Here is a 21088-nt window from a genome sequence, read left to right on the forward strand (position 1 = left end):
GTACTGCTGCTTAAGTTACTGAATTAAAGAACTGAGCCAGAGGTGGTTAATTTGATTTGTTACAGATTTGTTAGTTTCAGAAAGAACTGTCTATGAAATAAGCAGACAAGGAATATTAATGAATGAATCAGATAGAATGTAAAATAAAGCTAATGAAGTACGGAGTAAAATGAATTACTTTGTCACAGTTAAAATAGCCCAATTTACAAAAAACTTGACGTGTGCAAACTTACATATAAGATGGAAAAGTCTAAAACAAGTAAAAAATCACGGCAGCATCATTAAGCATGAGAAACCTGTCAGTGATAAGTATTGATTGAAATGCATAAATAAGCATGATATTAAGAAATGTCTTGCAATTAATCAAAACTGTAGAAGCTGTAGAAACCAAAATTACTTTCTCAAAATGTATATAATGAAAGAAACAGCAGTTTACTTGAAAACCATTGCAAGTGTTGGAACAAAATCATGAAATGAGTTGATTGTGGACACAATTTATGTTGAAAATGTACTAAGAGTATTTATTTACAAGGACATTCTGACTGGGATAAAACCCTTCCTGTTTCAGAGGAGGCCTAGAAAGGAAAGCTCTACATTTGACACCAGTTTTGACAAATACAACTAAATGATATTAGAAGGAATACAAAATATGAGTAAGTGTACACACACAAGGAAAAAAAGCTTTAATTAGGTTACATAAACATCATTTAGACATGGAGCAATGTACATAGCTTGTATGGGTATACACAGTGTTGGTCATTCATTAGAAATAGACAATGCTTGTATATAGCAGAGAGAGATAACATTGCAAAAGATACAGTAATATCACCTGCAATCTTAGTAAATTAAAATAATGAAAAGAAAAGACAGGTTATCTATGAAAATATTAGAAAAGGAAGGTGGTTATGTAATATAGTACAACATTTTAATAGCAGAGAATCTATAAGTATATAGCAAGTACAATAAAAGGCATAGTAAAGGAGTGACAAAGAATCAGTTGTTAATCTTTGAATAAATGCTTAAAATTATTAACTAAAGAGTGCTGTTTCTGCAAAATGTGGCTGGATGAATGGATGGATGGCAAGTAAACTTGCAATTTTAATTTTGACTATTAGATGTCACAAGCATTCCCAGCCTGTTAATTACTTGAACATTTTCTGGATTGAAGTCCCTTTACTTTACAATTTTCAGCACTGCTTGCATTTCTGCACCTTTATACCATCAATTTTAACTGCTGAATGCTTTAATACATCTGAGACTGCTTTTGCTTTGGGACCCTCAGATCATAATTTGTAGAAAGGAAATTTTTCAGTGTGCAGTTATCCCTATCCTCTGTCATAAATGTTTCTGTTCTTTCAGCTGACACCATTTAACTCAGTACTTCTGAATGCTGCAAGTTTTTTATTGTCCACAATGTTTTGTAGCCCAAATCTCCAGATAATTAGTAAGAAATGTTACTGCATAAAAACTGTCACTAATACTATTTAACTGATCTTTACCATACTGTTTCATAGTATACAGAACTGTCTTTAATTCAGATCACTAAACTAATCTGTAATCTGATAAATCAGTCATGTAATTCCATGCCTCTGGTGTGCTCTGGAAAACTGAAATTTCTACATGAAATGTATAACATCTTGAATCATTTACATATATGTAGTTAACATTAGAATTGAACTGATCTGATTCTGAAGCTTTACTTGTCTGTCCTTTACAAGTATGTGAAGTTTCCTCACACAGTAAATTATATTGCACTCTTTTCTTACATGAGATATGAACCTGTGACTGCACTAACAATATCTATGCTGCCCTCTTTTCTTGCATGGGATCTGAGCCTTTCATTGTACTGACAAATAATATTTATGCTGGACTCTTTTTCTAGCATTCGGATCTGAACCTTTGACTCTACTGTCACTTTTAAGAATTTAACAATGACTTTAAATTCTACACTCTATAAAACGATTACAGCATCATTTAATATCTGTAAATTCTTCTGTTTATGTCTGTACCAAGATATCATTTATGCATTATAACAATATTATTACCATAATTCAATAGTCTTGACAATGTCTGTTGAAATAAAATAGCATAAAGAATTAATTTGCCAGATCTGTAACTGTAAACTATTTATTTCTTGGATTTATTTCTTTATTGACATTTGATTACTGGGAAAGTCTGACTGGACATAAACCCATTTTCAGTGGAGGCCCAGGGAGAAAAGCTTAGAATTATTACAAAACATTTTAAGAAAAATCATTTTACAATCTTCAAAAATAAAATAAAAGCATCTGCAGTTTAAATAATTATAACAAATTAGACATAATAAAAACATTGTTTATGAATCGATTGATACAGATCATTTAATATTTAGAGAAATTTTAGACAGTTTGTAGAGAAATTAAAGGTAAGTTAGTCTAATACAAGCAGGAATTGCAATATGAAGTGAGGGAAAACGCAGGCTTATGGTATATTTAGAGAGAAAGTCAGGTAAGAGAATGTAATAAAAAGTAGGGAAGTAAGTGAAGGGAACTAAGGCGGTATGAATCTATGTGTATAAGGAATGAAAAGGTACTTTTTCACATTTAGGGATATAGTTTATCCTGGTTTTGAGCAAGAACAGAGACAGATTATAGCTAGGAAGTCTTCCAGAGTGGTTTTGAAAGATGGGAGGTAGGGTATTGACCTGACAGATAGAGGTAACAAGTTTCAAGCCTTAGCAACTTTGTATGAGTTCAGAAAATCCCAGCAGATTTGATAGGTTTGTAGACAGATAGGAGTTTTTGGTCACTGGATCACAGTGACTGACTGGGAACATAGTTGTGTAGAATGTTTTTTAATGCTGGATGGCCAGATGGATGCTGGATAATGTTATATGTGCTAAGAAGCTGTGTATATGTTAGTTGATGAGGCAGTTCTAACCAATTTACACTTTGCAGTGCTATACAGTGGTGGCTTCTGAAAGGGGTATTTGCTGCAAATTTAGCAACTTTGTTATAACATTGTTCAAGTTTTAATTTTTGTGAAACTTGGAGCCTAGTAATGAAGGAAGAACCATAAAGAAGTGTGGAGAGGAGATATAAGTAGTGGCAGGTGTAATTTTAGTTGCATCAATGAGAAAGTTTTTGGGTCGGTAAAGCATCCCTATTTTTTTATGACTTTTTCTAATGCGATTTTATATATGCAGGCTGAATTTAAGATTATCAACCACTACCACCCCTAATAATTTGCTATGAGAAGTGACTTCAATGGTTGTATTATCAAGAGAGAGGACTTTACATTTTGTTATTTCATGAGGTAGGGATTTGTGGAAAAATTAGTAGCTTGGTCTTTTTTTATTTAACTTGATTATTTCTGGTGTACCATATACAACATGTGCTACCAGAATGGTATATGTGTTTAATAATTTTAAATCTAGTGCTATTCTACAACTGTCATCTTTTTTTTTCTTACTGGCCATAAAAGTGGGTTCATATTATTTAAGTGAACGCTGTTTAATCGAATGTGTTTACCCAAAATGGTGAAATTCCGAAAGCACGGAACAGCGATTTTTTCCCAGGATCTCAAAGATGGTATATTTACGTAGGGGTGTTGGGGGGCAGCCATGGGGGTATGGGTGGCGAAGCCCCCCACTTTATTTTGTGTTTTTTTTTTTTTTTTTTTTTTTTTTTTTTACGGATCAGCAATTTTTTTCCCTGGGTTGATTATACAGAATTTGCTGATATAATATAGACCCATAAAAGTAAATGGAATGGACTTGATTCTTTTACTGTACTACGTTTTCCTTTCCAGTCTGTCATTGCATCTCTGAGAACAATTTACTGTTTTTGAAAATGTGGTAACTTTTCTGCCTGCACCTTACCTGTCACAATTGAAACAGAATTTATTTTATCTTTAGCCCATGAATCATCGTATTTCTGTAGTAACTGATTTTTATTTGTGCATCTTCTGCACAATCTGTGGGACACAATTTCTTAAGTCTTTGGTTTGCTCTACAACACCTTCTGTAGCATTTTTATCGCTTTATAAAATCATGTTACAGAAGTCTAAAACAACATTTAACTCTGACATGTCCATATCTAGTACAGAACTGTCACACTGAGAACTGCTCACTGCTGTAACCTTTGACCCTTTAAATCTTGATATCATAAAGCACTGTTGAGTAAGTAAACTTACCATAACAGCTCCAGTGATCACTGCTGCAGTACCCTAAGCTATATGGGTTATATCTTGTAAGGATATAATAGCCACTAGCTTTAAAGCTTTTCAGAGCTTTCATGCCGACAGAGACAGAGGGAGGTTGAGCCCTGAAAGGAGAATGCTAGGAACAACAAAAATTAAAAGACTGCACCCTGGCAAAAGCAACACACCTAGAAACAAGATAGATGAAGGGAGGGACAGGCTACTGCAGCACTGATAATTCAAACATCTACTGTTAACTGTACTATGTTCTTCATATTGATTCCTTCTGCAGTAGCCTAAGCTTTATTGGTAGATTACCATACTTTACAAATTTTTGGGATGTGGAAGTAAAGGAGTCCAGGAGCCTCTGGCGAATGGTCCTAGCAAAGCCTGATCTAGACATAGAGAAGGAATCAAGCTTATAGTGCTATGTAAAAGTATGAACAAAGGACCAAGTTGTTGCTTCTAGACTACTTCTAGAATCCAACCTTTTCCAAAAAGCCATAGATGAAGACAAGGTCCTGGTAGAGTAGGACTTGACTCTGCTGGGAAAAGTTTTGTTGTGTTGAGTAAAACAAAAGGTAATAGCCTTAGACAACCACTTAGAAATAGCCTGCTTTCACATAGGTTTTCCTTCTAACCTTCACAGGAACTGAACAAGTGATCTGAAGATCTGAAAGATTTTGTCCTGCCAAGTTAATACCTGAGTTGTCTGTGGACACATAAGCTATACAGCATCCTTTCTCCCTCATTTTAAGTTCAGGAAAGAAAACAGGGAGATGGACAGTTTGGCTTACAGTAAACTCAGATACCACTTTAGGCATAAATGAAGGACTAATTCGCAATGGAACCCTGTCTCTGTGGAAAATGAGTTAGGGTTTACTCACCATAAGAGCTTGCAACTTAGATACCCTTCTTGTAGAGATCAGGGCAATCAGTAAAACTGTTTTCCATATTAAGAACCTCAAGTCAGCCAGGTTTGCTGGTTCAAATGGAGCAAATGTTGTCTTCTCTAACACAAAATTAAGATCCCAAAGATGGGCCACCAGTTTTCTTAGAGGCCTGTTATGCAAAACACTTCAAAAATATTTTAACATGAGAATGCATTGAAAGAGGAGGCTCCATAGGCACACATGCTGAAATGCCTGATAGATGAACCTTGATGGAGGAGTAAGAAAGGCCATAGATTGTAACTCACACATATCTAAAACCTAAGAACAACTAGCCCTGAATGGGTGCTGGTTATGTTGTTGGCGCCAACTAGAAAACTTTTTCCATAATATTTGATCCTCTAGTATCAGGCTTTCTTACCTCCATTAGTACCTGCTGCCCATCCTCAGCAAACAGGTGCCTAAAGGGAATTAAGATCCTATCATCCAGACAGTCAATTGATATTGACTGAAGTTGGGGTGTATCAAACACCCTGATTTTGTAGAGCCAGTCTATGAGAAAGATTGTGTTAATTGCTCCTAGCCATTTCCAAAAGAAGGCAGAACCACTGTTGCCTGGGCCAGAAGGAACTCATTGTAATGAACATGAGGGATTCCTTCTGAATATTCAGACATACCATGAATATCAGTGGAAAAGATGGAAAAGCACACAGGAACATTCCTGTCCAAGGAAAAGAAAAGGTATCTGTCTTCCAGACCTTCTTGCATTGCGTCCTGGAGCAGAATCTTGCCAGCTGATTGTTTAGACAGGAGGCAAATTTGTCTACCTGAGGAATTTCCCAAAGATGGATCAAATCATGGAAGATCCCATGATCCACTTTCCATCTGTGAGGGTCTGCTTTGTCCTGCTCAGCTTATCTGCCACACAGTTTTGCTGTGACAGAATTTAGGATGCTGAAATAGTGAGATTGTGCTGTGAAGCTATATCCCAAGTTAACATGGCTAGTCTGCAAAGGGGATACAACCTAGTGATTACTTATTTGTAGATGTACCACATGACTGTGGCATTGTCTGTAACAACTAGAAGTCCTGATGAACAAAGATGATTTGGAGTTGAGTGTCTTGATCAGGGCAAGCATCTGTTTTATATTCATGTGCTTTCATCTGACCTTGGTGTCCCACACTCTTTGCATGTTTAACCCTCCTGAAACTGCTCCTCAAGCAAAGTCCAAGGCATCTGTGGTGACTGACCACTTTGGAACAGGCAGGAAGAAGGGGACACCTGGATTAGAGTATATTTGCTGCCTCCACCAAATGATTTTCCTTCTGACAAACCCCAGCTCTGGGAATTGAAAGGACAAAGACTGTTGGTGCTGGGAATAAAGAGACTTCAGATACTATTGTATTGTTCTCATGTGGAGTCTTTCCAGGGGTATTATGAGAATCATTGATGTCATGAGATACAAAATCCTGAGGTATTCCCTTACAGTGACTGAAGTCTCAGTAAAAAAACTTAGAAATACATTTAGATATAAATCATTTTTCCAGTGGAAAAAATGTCTTTGAATTGAGGTGCCCAGCTGGCACCTTAGGAACACAATCCTGTGTGAGGAGTAAAAAAAAAAGACTTTTCAAAGTTCTCTTGGTAATTCCTGACACTTTGAAAAATACTCTGCAAAGATAAGCATATGTCAGCTAAATATATAACAATGCAGATACACTGTAGTCTGCAATGAGCTATAAGTGGAGCTAGACACTTTGTGAATACTCTTGGTGCAGTGGATAGTCCAAAGAATACGGCAGAGAACCTTAAGACATGCATGAAGTCTGAATGAATAGGGATGTGACGATAAGTATAGTTTAAATCTAGAGTTACTAGGAAACTTCAATGAGGAAGAAGTGATAGCAGGTTGGGAAGTGACAGCATTTTAAACTTGGTCACTGTCACAAACAGGTTTAGGAAAGAAAGATCCATTTTCTTTCTTTAGCACTAAAAACATCATTGAATGAAAACCTTTTCCCTCTCACAAAGGATGAACTGGTTCTATCACTCTATGGGACAGCAGGTGATGAAGGACAGGTGTAAATAAATGAGTCTGTTCTCGTGGTTTTGGGATTACCCCCTGGAATGGAGGCATTTCCTCCCACTGGCCTGCTTCCATTTCCATTGCAGATGAGAATACTTAGAAGTGGAAGTTGGTGCAGTGTTGGTGATGTCAAGGCATAAAAGATTTTGACAGCTAATGGTCTGGTTATCTGTTCTCACTGTTGTAGAAATATGTGGGGCAGCAGACGGATCAGCAAACACGGCAGATATAAATTTGATGATTGATCTTCATAACCTATTTGAAACTATCTGTTACTAAAGAGAAAAGTGGAGATTCAGACTTTCTGGAAGGGAAAAGGGACTGCCAAGATGGGAATCGGGGACAAGGTCTCTTAAAATAGTCATTCAGACTTAATGAACTATCCTTGGTTTTGAGGCAGGTTCTTGAATTCTTTTTGGAACCCCTTGCTTTTTCCATTAAAAGGATATGTTTAGCTGTATTTTGTTGAGACTGTTTTGTATTTTTGTTTTTACCACAATTGGATGAGGGTTACAGCAGCAATCTCCAACCTTTTTTGCAACAGGGATTTGTTTCATGTAAGACAATTTTCCACGAAGCGGCCATCGCGTGCACATAAAAATAAAGCACAATAAAGTGCATAATAAGTACAACTCACCATAATGCAGAATCAATGGGAGCCCTGAGCTTGTTTCCCCTGCAATTAAACTGTCCATCTAGGGGTGATGGCAAACAATGACACCTGAAGTGTGTTCCTTATGTCCAGTCTTCTCCATAATTTCATTTTGGTTGTTATTGCAGAAAACCCCGATTCACAAAGATAGGATGTTGGAAATGGAAGCAGGGTTTTCGGTGCTTATTCTAGCAACTTTATAAGTTTATAAGAGCAATATTTAAAATCTGTCCTATTATTTGCGTCTCTGTCCGGATTTATTGTGCAAGATGGTTGAGAGGTACACAAACCTAACGGAAACCTTACTCTAAATCTAGTAACTTTCTAAGTTTATAAAGCAATATTTAAAATGTGCCTCTATTATTTGTGGCTGTGTCCAGATTTATTGTGCGTGAGGTTGAGAGGTATGATCGAGAGGTACACAAACCTAACGGAAACCTTATTCTGAATCTAGCAATTTTCTAAGTTTGTAAGAGCAATATTTAAAATCTGTCCTTATTATTTGTGGCTCTGTCCAGATTTATTGTGTGAGAGGAAAGGTCGAAAGGTACGCAAACCTCTTAATTGCTGCTGCTGCTGCCAGGGATTTCTCTCAATCTTCATTCACTCTCTCTCTCTCTCTCTGTCTCTCTCTGTCTGTCTGACACACACACACACACACACACACACACACACACACACACACACACACACACACCCACACTTTTTATTCTGTTTCATTTACTTTTATTTTACACTCGCTAAAAAGCAAAAGTGCAGCTTAGTGAGTGTAAAATAATGGCTCGATCAGTTTCACTGTTCACTCTCTCATACACACATACACAGTCTCTTCTGCTTTCACACTTGCATACATTCTGCTTTCATGCACGCATTCACTCAAACATGCAGACAGAAACATAAACACGCTCACACACATACATGCACACATTCACTTTTTTGTTTCACTCTCTGGCTAAAAGTTTCTGTGCAGTCCGGTACCAAATGATCCACGGCTCAGTGGTTGGGGACTGCTGGGTTACAGAATCCCTTAGAAAACTTAGAAAAGGAGGGCTGAAAATGTTAGTGATGTCCTGTATCAACTTAACCCTGTCATCACACTTTTCAATCACCTCTGCAGCAGAGGGCCCAAAAACTAAATTAGCTAAAGGAGAATTTAAATTTTTTAACATCATCAGGAGAATTTTACATTTTTAACATCATCTTGGAGGGTCTCAGAACACAGTCAAGAAAACCTCCTCAACACCGTACCAGTCCCTTGAAGTATCAACTGAATCATACACACATTGTAAACAAGTTGTGACGTGTACAATAAAAGAAACTAAATTATTTAAAGCAGATTTTTCCTCACAAGAAGAAACTGCAGACAAAACATTCCTCATACTTTCACAATTAGTCAGAACAAACATTAACATATGAGCTTGACAATTCATAATTCTAAAAATCAAAGTTGCCAACGCATACATTTTTCCCATACCTACCAATAATCATCCCATCCTTACTAGAAAGAGTATGATTGGAATCAACAAAATGCTTATTAACTAAAGCTATAGCTGCTGGGTCAGGTTGGGAACAGTGTATAAAAACTTAAAAGACTGGGGAACTTTATATATCCCACCTTCCTTTCATGGGGCAGCTAGCTGACTATCAGAAAAACTGAAGGAAGTAACACACATTCTCCAAAGATGACAAAACTGTAGGAATAGGTCAAGGTTCTGAAAATTCCTTTTGTAACAGCTCAAAATATTTTCTGAGGTATTGAGAAATCTGTGTTCTTCCACCAAAAACACTAGGACATTCTGGAAATAGTCTCAGAGAAAAAGAAACCCAACAGGGAGAATCAGAAATGGAGCTCTTCACTGAGCTTGAATCAGAAATCTGAGGAGAAAACCTTGTATCTGTCCCTTTATTTTCCTGTCCAGATTAAGATTGTTGAATCTCTTCAGGAAAAGAGTTATCCAGAAACTATTTAATAAAAAGGATCAATAGTCTGAATTAATCCCTGAGCCATACCCAATAAATTACTCCTCTCCAAGGAAATTTTAGTAGTAGCTTAGTTTTCTGTTTCTTTTTGATAAGAAAAATGGGGCATGCTATTAATGGCAGCAGCAGCTTCCCTGGGGATAGACACAACATTCTGACAAAACAGGGAAGCCTTCCCTGTTTCCTTCCCCAGGACAGACAAGAGTGGGTCTCCCTTGTCCACTGAGGGGACCCCATCAGTCACAGAGAATGTGGCTAAACCCCAGTCCATATTGGCTGTAGGTGCTACATCAGAGCGATCTGGGGTAAAAGATGAGCAGTGTAAGGTATAACTAACCGGCATAGAAGAGTCATTGAGATGTGTCTGCAGCAAAGTGCTAGCCAGCGTTTGTGGAAAAGGTTTTAAAGCAACCACTGTTGTAGAAATCTGTCCATGTAAAAAAGATACAAAATTCTCACTCTAGTGCCTCGGACAAATGCCTTTAACAGGGTATAAAATCACATTCCCACAATGCATATATTTATACAAAAAACATTAAGTAAAACCAATTAAGCAATATAACAATTACTTAATTATAGCACCCACTTCCAGTTAAGTTCCCTATTTAACCCTTTATGGAACTAAGTACCAACCTTCAAGATAAAATTGCATCCTTTTGAAGCAGCTTACTTTTAAATACATGCTTGGAACATTTTTAATTTTTTCTATAACATTGCGTTTTAAATTTTTACCATCACTATCATGACACATCTTGAAATGCAGCCCCAAAGGACTTTCTAACTTTTGATTTTTAATATTTCTAAGATGGTCTAAATATCTAACACGAAAACTCCACTTAGTTTCCCCTATATAAAATAAATTATGGGCCGGATTCATGAAGGCTTGCACGGAGTCTTAGAGTAGAGTAAGACTCCATGCAGCCATCATGTCCTACGAGTGATCCAGGAACAGCCTGCAGGGGCGTGTAAGAGAGTTCCTAAAACGGCTCTTACACGGACAGGGCTGGGATATGCAAATTACCTCAATTGCAGGCAAAAGGCATGCAAATGAGGTAGATTTGCGATTCAGGAAACCTGAACCTGTCCGAGTAAGAGCAGTGTTATTTGCAGAAATGTACTCAGTTGACAACTGAGTACCGTTCTGCAAATAGCAAAACGGAGCTGTGACATCTTCAAATAAAGGTTGCATCCAGTGCAGGAAGCATGCCAATGGCCAAATATACGGCCATGTGAAATGTTTCCTGATGCAATATGAAAATAAAAATATTTTATTTTTTTCCGCCGATTTCCGATGTTTAAGTGTAGCGCAGCGCTGCGCAAACGGGCTGCACTCTAAACCCCAGAATACTAAAAATTAAAACCCACAAATGTGGATTTTATTGAAATTGTTAATATATAATGCAAGGGAATGGCAGGCTGAAGACAACATGGCCACCGAGTAGAGGATGCTAAGGGGGGAAGCTCAGTCTAAGACATGTAACCAAGCATTAGTAGGCAATCCTATGTAAATGAGGGTTAGGATAGTGAATCACAAGTTTACATAGCTAATGAGCACAGTCAGTGGAGTGTAGGAGTAGGATAAGGGGAGTAACAGAGTAGAAGATAGGTGACATCACGAGGGGGGTATGTATGAAAGAAGTGAAGCTCATTGGAGCAGAGTGGCATGTGTCAGCTGTCATTTACACATCATGGAAAGAGGTGTGTCAACAGGTAGGCTAGGGAAAGGCAAGAAATGGAAGGTGTATGCCGTGGATAACACCAAAGTTTCTTGGTGAGTGGGTATGCATGCGTGTGCACACGTGTAAACCCGAGTAAGACAGAGTGTGCGTGTGTAGGCGTGAGTGCGCATGTTTAAGCTGGAGTAAGCATGTATATGGCTGTTTAAAGAGTTGTAAGCGTGTTTGCGCGTGTTTTAACCTGAATAAGCAAGTTTTAGTCCGTGTAAGCATGCGTGTGCGTGTGTTAGCTGCTGTGCGCGTGTTTGTGCTTGTGTGCGCGGGGCTGCCCCCCTGAGGAAACAGAAAGGAAAAAGGAAGCACAACAAATAGTAGGAAGTTACCAGGGAGTACTAGCAGAGCTAGCAGGTGAAAACAATCAGAATCAGGCAATTACACAGGCAGTACACTAGCCCAGTCCAGCCTAGCACTTAAAACTCTGCAAACAACAGTCCATTATGCTTCTCACAATAGACACTGCAGTAAGCTAATAGCAGTGAAAACTGAAAAAGCTTTATTGAGACAAAGAAATGTTAGGGGCTGCCATTGCTGTTATAAGGCGACATATGCAACATGCTGAGGGTGGTGACAATGTAAATGCTGCTGGGCAACCCACAGTGAGGAGACGGAGAAAAGTATACAGGCCCAGGGTAACCTACCAGGGGCTACATCAGCTGGAGATAGTGGAGCACTATAGAGTGGACAGAGACCTCCTACAGCAAATTGTTGAGCTGTGCAGGCCACACCTCACACACAGAACCAACAGAGGGGAACCCATCCCAGTGGAAACCAAGGTATGTGTTGGCCTAAGAATATTAGTAACAGGTACCTTCCAGAGACCAACTGGTGATATGATGGGGATATCACAGGCATCAGCATCCAGGGTACTGCACCAGTTCCTGGATGCCATGTCAGCACATGTTGGTGATCATGTATATTTCCCCAATTCCCATGAGGTATTGGCCATCAATATGCGTCTCTTCCAGCAAATAGCGGAATACCCTGAGGTAGTGGGTGCAATAGACTGCATGCACATACGCATCAAAGCACCAGCCAGCAAGCGGGGTAGGGTCTACTTCAACCACAAGGGCTTCCCCTCCAACTGCCAGGTCATGTGTGATGCTCAGGGCATAATACTGAATGTGTGTGCAGGCTGCCCTGGAAGCTACCATGATTCCCATATCTGGCATCTGATGCAGCTGTACCAGACATTTGCCAATGGGGACATCCCACATGGTCACCTAGTGGGGGATGCTGGCTATGCACTGGAGCTGTGGCTGATGACACCCATCAGAAATGCACACACACCTGAACAGGAATGCCATAATGAGGCACACGCACAAACACGTAATGTAATAGAGCGTGTGTTTGGGCTGCTCAAGTCACAGTTCCGGTGCCTGGACACATCTGGTGGAGCCTTGCAGTACTCACCAACTACATGTACCCAAATTGTCATGGTATGTGCTATGCTACATAATATGATCCTGCGAAAACAGTTGCAGCAGGACCAGCATAGGCCTGGGCCAAACAGCCCCCCACCATTGCCAAGGCCATCACAGGCAGAGAGTGACTCGGAGGAACAACAATCTGAGCCTGCCCCAGTAGGCAGAAGGAGGCGTGTCCAGTATGCTTTGGCCTTGGCAAAGAGGCAACGCATAGCACATACACTGGATCAGTAGGAACTCTGGGAATTATACCTCTCTCTGACTCACACATATAGTAAAAGGGATGCCTAAGTTGACACTACCTGCTTTCAAACATGTACAAGGAGTGTAGTATGTGCATCCGACATAGGCAGCCCTGCAGCACCACCTAAGGCATGATTGCCATGTGTTAAGCAATATAAAGCAGTGTTAAACAGCATTTACCACCTTGTAGTATATGCAAACAAAATCATACACACCAACTAGCACAACTGTTATCAATGTTCAGTAATACTGGGCAACATCTGGCAATGTTGGTGAATACTGAGCAATGTCGGACAAGCCTGGTCTAAGTAGGGCATAGCTGAACAAAAGCCAACATGCTCATATTTGCTTAACTGGCCCTTAAGCAGTCTGGTCTGCTCAGTATGAAAATATAAAGCAGTGATGGGCCTTGAACCCAGGATACTGTGCACTATAGCCAAAGTACTGAACCACTAAACCATGACAGTACTGAAGTGGTCAGCCTGTATGAAGGAATGTTGATAAGTCTATGCAAAGTATTTCATGGAAACCCTGCAGGCACAGCATAATCCTTGTCGAGTTATGACACAAAGGTGAGTCCTGCAGTGAGAACAGAACCTGACTTTCAACACACACAGTATAAATGTTAATATCGGTCATGTTCACACACATCAACAAACGTAGTGGACCTCAGATAGCAACATACTGAAAGGTCACACTGGGCATGCTCACACACTTGAATAAATGAGACAAATGTCAGGCAACAAAACACTGAATGGCTGAACTGGGCATGCTCACACACTTGGGCCATGTCTGAGTACTGCAGTGGGCCACGCATATCTGGCAGTTGCATGTGATAACCCAGGAAGCTGTCACTATACAGCAATCCGCCCTGTGCACACAGTTATATGACAACAGACACATCTATAATATAGTGGAACCCTGTCATAATCAAATATGTTCTGCAGATACCAAAGTTGTTCATAGAAACTGGTAAAGCAAAGATGATAAAGACCTGCAAACAGTATCAGCAATAAACATTGTGCATCTTGAACATTAGCATAGGTTCAGAGGTCGATACTAGGCTATCTGCCCTAGGGCATGTACAAGCCTAGCCAGAGTGTGTTTGGCATTCGCAACCCTGTCAGATTATTACACTGCATGTGTGAATAGTAGGTCACACAAGACAGCCCATGTACATTTAGGCTAGTGTGCCTCTGTCTAGCAGGGACACAGAATATATCCCAGGGGTAAACATACGATCACCCATACAGTCGTCAAGATGTCTCCTGTAGGTGGTCAGTGGGTGGCTCTGCCTATGTGAAACTGGGATTACATTCTGGAGTGAGTGGAGCCTCTGGGATAAGAATCTGTCCCTCCACAATGTCCTATTAACATCTGTGCTGAGGTATATGTCCCTGGAGTGTGTAGCTCCAAGGGAGTCGGATATCCTGAGGTGGAGCATGTCCAGTAATTCTGGGTTGGGTATATCTGTAAACAACAGGCACACATCATATCTGAGTAGGTGGTAAGCGACTGAGTAGAGCTGGAGTTACTGCATCCGAACTGTGCAGGGCATCTGTGTGAGTCCCTAGATCTGCTTGGTGAGGAACCTCTGTGGCCAGTACAGTTGCTGCAGGTTTCGGGTAAGGTACACCCCAAATGTGGCATTGTAACCAAGCATGGATGTGATGAGTATAGGGGCACAATGACCTCACTCGATCTAGATGTGAAACCATATGGGATAAGGTGGCCCACATAGAAGGTGTGTCCAACCACTTTGGCAACGTGAATGTCAAAGGTGACAGTACGAACAAGTCATGTCCCCAAACCCCTAACAACTCCTACTGTATGTAATGGAGTACTACCTATGTGGTAATGTGTGGGCATGTTGTTATTCCCAAAGGGGATGACTATGCAACTAATGGCATTTAGCTGTAGGCCATGGCTCAGGCACCAGTCATCCATCTCTGTGAGACCCTGTTTGAGTATGCATGTGGCAGCTGGAGAGTTGATCATGGCACCCAGTTTGCAGTCAAGTGCAAACATGTTCAGCCATATTCCCCCTGTGGTAGCCTGTACATCAGACAAATATATACTGAACAAGAGAGGTCCCAGGACCGAGCCGTGTGGGATGCCACGTGTAACTGGTGTATAGTCAGACATGGCACCTGCAATTCTGACCATGTGGGTGCTATCCTTGATTCAGGTAGCAATCCATCGTGTGAGATATGTGTCCATATCGACGCTGGTGAGCCTATGCATAATGGCCCAGTGGGTTATTGTGTTGAAGGGTTTTGCCAGGTTCAGGTAGGCTGTGTGGACAGCCCTATGTCGATGGACCTGTTAGCCGTTTAAAGAATACAAACAGGTTCAAGAGGCAAGATCTGCCCACAACAACACTGAAATGTGTAGGACACAGTGTCTGTAGGTTCCCGATGTCTATGTGTATGAGTCCCATGACAATACGCTCCATAGCTTTGCAGAACGCTAGTTAGGCTTATAGGGCAATATTGTCTGTGGTCCCTTGTGGCACCAACTCTATGGAGCAGGACCACTGTCGCTGTACGCCATTCCTTGGGTACATATCCTGTGGTAACTCCGATATTGAACAGTGATGTAATGTGAGGGTTACGTCTGTCATGATGCTCATGTAAGATGCAGGCTGGGACACCATCTGGTCACATTGAGACTGTGATGTACGCTTTGGGGAGGGCAGCCCTCACCTGTTACTGTGTGATGTCAGGGAGGTTATACTCTGTTGGGATGGATAGTTGCTCCTTAGGGGGGATGGGTGGGAGACATCTGCACTGAACCTGTTTGCCAGGATGTTGGCAATGCCAGTGGGTTCAGGGTAGGTTTAGTCAGTATGCAGTAAATCACAGCATATCAGTGAGTGTCCACCCAGGTTCCTGACATAACTGAAGAAGGCCGTGTGATAGTCCTACGTGTCTGTTGCAATTGTCTGGTAGAAGCGGCCCTTAGAAAAGTTCATGAGTGATCGTAGCTGTCTGCTAGTACAGATCACAGATGCCTTCCCAGTCTGGGATTGTGCTCTATCATGTAGTAGCTTCCTCCTGATGTTGTACAGCTTATTAATGGCTGGGATCTACCAGACAGGTCCCCTGCCATTGGAGTAGTGAGTCCTGTTGTTATTTGGGATAGCACAATTCATGCAGTCCACTAGGTGTCCATAGAATGTGTATGTAAAGGATGCAGCAGTGTGAGCCGTATTTGCCACTGTCTCAGGGTCTCTGAAGGATACCACCTTGCTTTGGTGAAGTGAGACGTTGGCTCATGAAAAGTTCATCAAGATTACCCAGAATGGGTGTGTGGAGGGTATATGTATGTCCAGTGAGATACATGTATGTTCTGACCTTACAAATGAGGGGTATATCACTGGTGTGGAACATAGAGTCCCCATGTTGGTGATGATCAGGTCCAATATGTATTCCCCCTTGTGGCTGTGCTGACTGGCTGTGCCATAGCATATGAGTCTACAAATTGTAGCGACTGTTGGGTGAGGGTGTCGGGGCTTGAGTAGTATCCCCAGTCAATATTAGTGTATATGAAGTCACACAATATAATGGTGTTTGTGGAGACCTTCATATTCTCCTTAGTTCCCACGAAAGCCGAGTGTAGTTCCTGAGTTTGGGAGTGTGTTCTGTATTAGGCAACAAACTGAAAGGCAGTATTGCACAATAGTAGTTGTATATGTATGGTCTGTGATGCTTTGTGCAGTGCTACTAACCCAGAGGTGTGTGTATCTGTAATGTATATGGATACTCCCCCTAGTTGTTTTGTCTGTTCCAAGTCTTGTTTTCAGACAGCATGGTATGAAACATAACCTGGTAGTGCTGGTGTTATAAGTGAGCCTGAACCAGGTGTCTGTCAGTGTGCAGATATCGCTATCCTCCATACTGAGGAGAGTCCTGAGTGGCCGCAATATGAGGTTAACACATCTGTTGTTGAGCAGCATTACCCTTAGTTTCATTTAACCTGTAATGTCTATGGAGGTGGGTTTGTCTTCTGAGCCCTGCTTAAAAAAGGCACTATGATGATAGCAAGAGCCTTAGCCAGCATTCGAAAGTCCAAGGGTGATAGGTGCAAGCTGTCCATAGTGAAGCTACGTGGCATGTTGAGCATATCACCATAGGCTGACATACACTGTATCCCCTATGAATTAAACAAATTTGTTAGGCAACTGCTAAATGTGATATGTGTGTCCGTATACTGTGACATCATAATTGGTGGGTGTAAGATACTAGACAAGGTCAGGGTCATACTGGCCTGGGCTACATGATCAGAGTGCTCCTCCATGTATCATGTCATGTGGTCCAGGGAGTAACGTCTGAGGTTATACATACCAGCATGGACAATGATGGTGCCAGTCCTGTACTTGCTTTGGAGTGACCTGACTGCCTGTGTTATGCGGCAGATCCTGGCACCCAACAGACAGCCCAAAGTGACTATTCCCTTGTTAGGGCTGGTGAGTGGTACGTCAGTGTGTCTGGCAATAAGTGTCGCCTATTACAAGTGTATTAGGTGTGCTGTTTAGCCCGAAGGGCAGTGACTGTGTGGCACACTGACATTGTGAACTATGTAATATGTGGGCATTGTAGTGGGGTAGCAGGTGTGTGTGTGTGTGTGTCTGCTTTGGAGGTCTCTGCTGCTTAGGCAGAGTACATTTACAGCATCCGAGTATGTCTATGTGTGATAATGTGGTTTGAGTGCTGTTGCTAGAGGATATGAGACTGATATGTGGTGTGTGTGGTTACCTTCACCACCTGATAGACTGTGCCAGTCATGGGTCGAGAGAGTTCAGCACCCTGTATGTCTATATAGGTGCATCTCACACATATATCTGAGTTTGTCAGGAGGAGGAGAGGGTTGTCTGTGTACATGAGGCAGATATGACATTGTGTCAATATCACAATATCCACCAGCTGGACTGGAGAGTGCACACAAAACCGACCCCTGGACATGCCAGGATATTATCATGACATACTCTGTAACCTGATCACAAAGGATCAGTAGGGTGTTAAGCATGTAAAAGAGTATAACAGGGATTACTGCTCATGTTCGTTGGTGTTTTGTAAAGAGTAGCTGAGAAGGAGTCCAGACTGAATCACAACACCTCCTTCAGCTATGTCATAAATAGCAATGTACACACATATATGTCCTGAGTCAGGGCCAACTGTACCTGAGTGACAATGCCGACATCATGACAGACAGACCCATATGTACATACCCACCTCCCACTGACAATAGTCGATATCATCATACCAGGAGATATCACATGTAGAATGGATGAGCAGCTAGCCCCACTACCAAAAGCATGGCAGCAAGTGGAATACATTGATACCCAATATGTGTCATGCACAAACTACAGAACAAACAGATCATGCACCTGAACAGTCAGCTGAGCCTCACCCCCCACACAGGATGTGGAACTGTTGAATGTGTCACAGCTACATATGGCACTCCCCACAAGTGTTGGTGCACAACACACCATGGGAAGTCAAGTCCATTACGCCTATGAAGTCTGATCTGCAAGGTCATGGAGTCCATCATGGTTGCAGTCATAAACAGAGCTATTGGAAGCTGACATACACACAACCCTACCAACTGTGGTATGTTCATGTATGATCATGGTTCCCAAACATGCTAGACTGTTTGCAAGGCAGCCACCCAGGACATACATCAATGAACACATCTACACATGTGTCACATAGACTTTGAATAGCCCTTTATCAACATCCCAGACACATGTAGTATCCACAAAACCAACAAGCTGTGCATAAATATGTGTTGACATATGACAGAATGTCAATGTGTCCCCAGACAGATCACACAAGGTAAGGATTCTGAGGTCTTGTTCAAGCTGTTGACACCTGCTGACCCACATGGACCATTCCTGGAATGACATAAAACAAAGTGTACACACATCACCATGTCCAGTCTAATGATGTCACCATCCTATAAATACAGCAGGAGAAGGGAAACAAGCCAGTAAAGCAAATAGCACACCGTGTTAATGCATCTCTCTCTAATATCATAACATAGTTAGGTAGGGGTTTGAATCCTGCAAACAGTGAATGTGGGGGTGGTGGGGGGGGGTATGTGTGCAATTGTCTTTGAAAGGAGTGCCCTTTTTGGAGACTGGGAAAACACATTAAAAGAGGTACATTCCTCTTTGGAAAGTCTGATGATGTCATCATCCTACAAATACAGCCGGAGAAGGGAAACCAGCCAGTAAAGCAAATAGCGTGCCGTGTTAATGCGTTTCTCTCTAGTATCATAACATAGTTAAGTAGGGGTTTGAATCCTGCAAACAGTAAGTGTGTGTTGGGGGGTGTGTGTATGTGTGCTATTTCCTTTGAGAGGTGTTCCCTTTTTGGAGACTGGGAAAACTCACTAAAAGAGGGACATTCCTCTTTGGAAAGTCTGATGATGTCACCATCCTACAAATACAGCAGGAGAAGGGAAACCAGCCAGTAAAGCAAATAGCGCACCGTGTTAATGCATCTTTCTCTAGTATCATAACATAGTTAAGTAGGGGTTTGATTCCTGCAAACAGTGAGTGTATGTGTACAGTTTCCTTTGAGAGGTGTCCCCTTTTTGGAGACTGGGAAAACTCACTAAAAGAGGTACATTCCTCTTTGGAAAGACTGATGATGTCACCATCCTACAAATACAGCAGGAGAAGGGAAACCAGCCAGTAAAGCAAATGGCACCCGTGTTAATGCGTCTCTCTGTAGTTTCATAACATAATTAGGTAGGGGTTTGAATCCTGCAAACAGTGTGTGTGTGTGCAATTGTCTTTGAAAGGAGTGCCCTTTTTGGAGACTGGGAAAACACACTAAAAGAGGTACATTCCTCTTTGGAAAGACTGATGATGTCACCATCCTACAAATACAGCCGGAGAAGGAAAACCACCCAGTAAAGCAGATAGCGCGCCGTGTTAATGCATCGCTCTCTAGTATGACACATTCAACAGTTCCACATCCTGTGTGGGGGGTGAGGCTCCCCCCTTGGCTGACCTGGTGTGACTTTGTCTGAACTCTACAGTTCCCTACAAATCGGTGTCTACAGGACTGCAATCAGTTGTTTTCAACATTTAAACAGACTGAACTCTACAGTTCCCTACAAATCAGTGTCTACAGGACTGCAATCAGTTGTTTTCAACATTTAAACAGACTGAACTCTACAGTTCCCTACAAATCGGTGTCTACAGGACTGCAATCAGTTGTTTTCAACATTTACAGACTGAACTCTACAGTTCCCTACAAATCGGTGTCTACAGGACTGCAATCAGTTGTTTTCAACATTTAAACAGACTGAACTCTACAGTTCCCTACAAATAGGTGTCTACAGGACTGCAATCAGTTGTTTTCAACATTTAAACAGACTGAACTCTACAGTTCCCTACAAATCGGTGTCTACAGGACTGCAATCAGTTGTTTTCAACATTTAAACAGACTGAACTCTACAGTTCCCTACAAATCGGTGTCTACAGGACTGCAATCAGTTGTTTTCAACATTTAAACAGACTGAACTCTACAGTTCCCTACAAATTGGTGTCTACTGGACTGCAATCAGTTGTTTTCAACATTTAAACAGACTGAACTCTACAGTTCCCTACAAATCGGTGTCTACAGGACTGCAATCAATTGTTTTCAACATTTAAACAGACTGAACTCTACAGTTCCCTACAAATTGGTGTCTACAGGACTGCAATCAGTTGTTTTCAACATTTAAACAGAGTAGGTTACACAAAAAGCATTTGTTAAGCTTTCACTTACAGTGCTTTGTAATTAAGCAGGTCACCATATTGGTCAGCCATAGGGCTCTTTGTTTCTACTTGAGTGGTTGCCTCCTTCCCCTGTAACTGCAGTAAATTGACCCCTTTTAAACA

This window comes from Protopterus annectens, chromosome 7.part0, assembly GCF_019279795.1.
Source record: "Protopterus annectens isolate FY-2018-M chromosome 7.part0, PAN1.0, whole genome shotgun sequence".
Taxonomy (NCBI): domain Eukaryota; kingdom Metazoa; phylum Chordata; order Ceratodontiformes; family Protopteridae; genus Protopterus; species Protopterus annectens.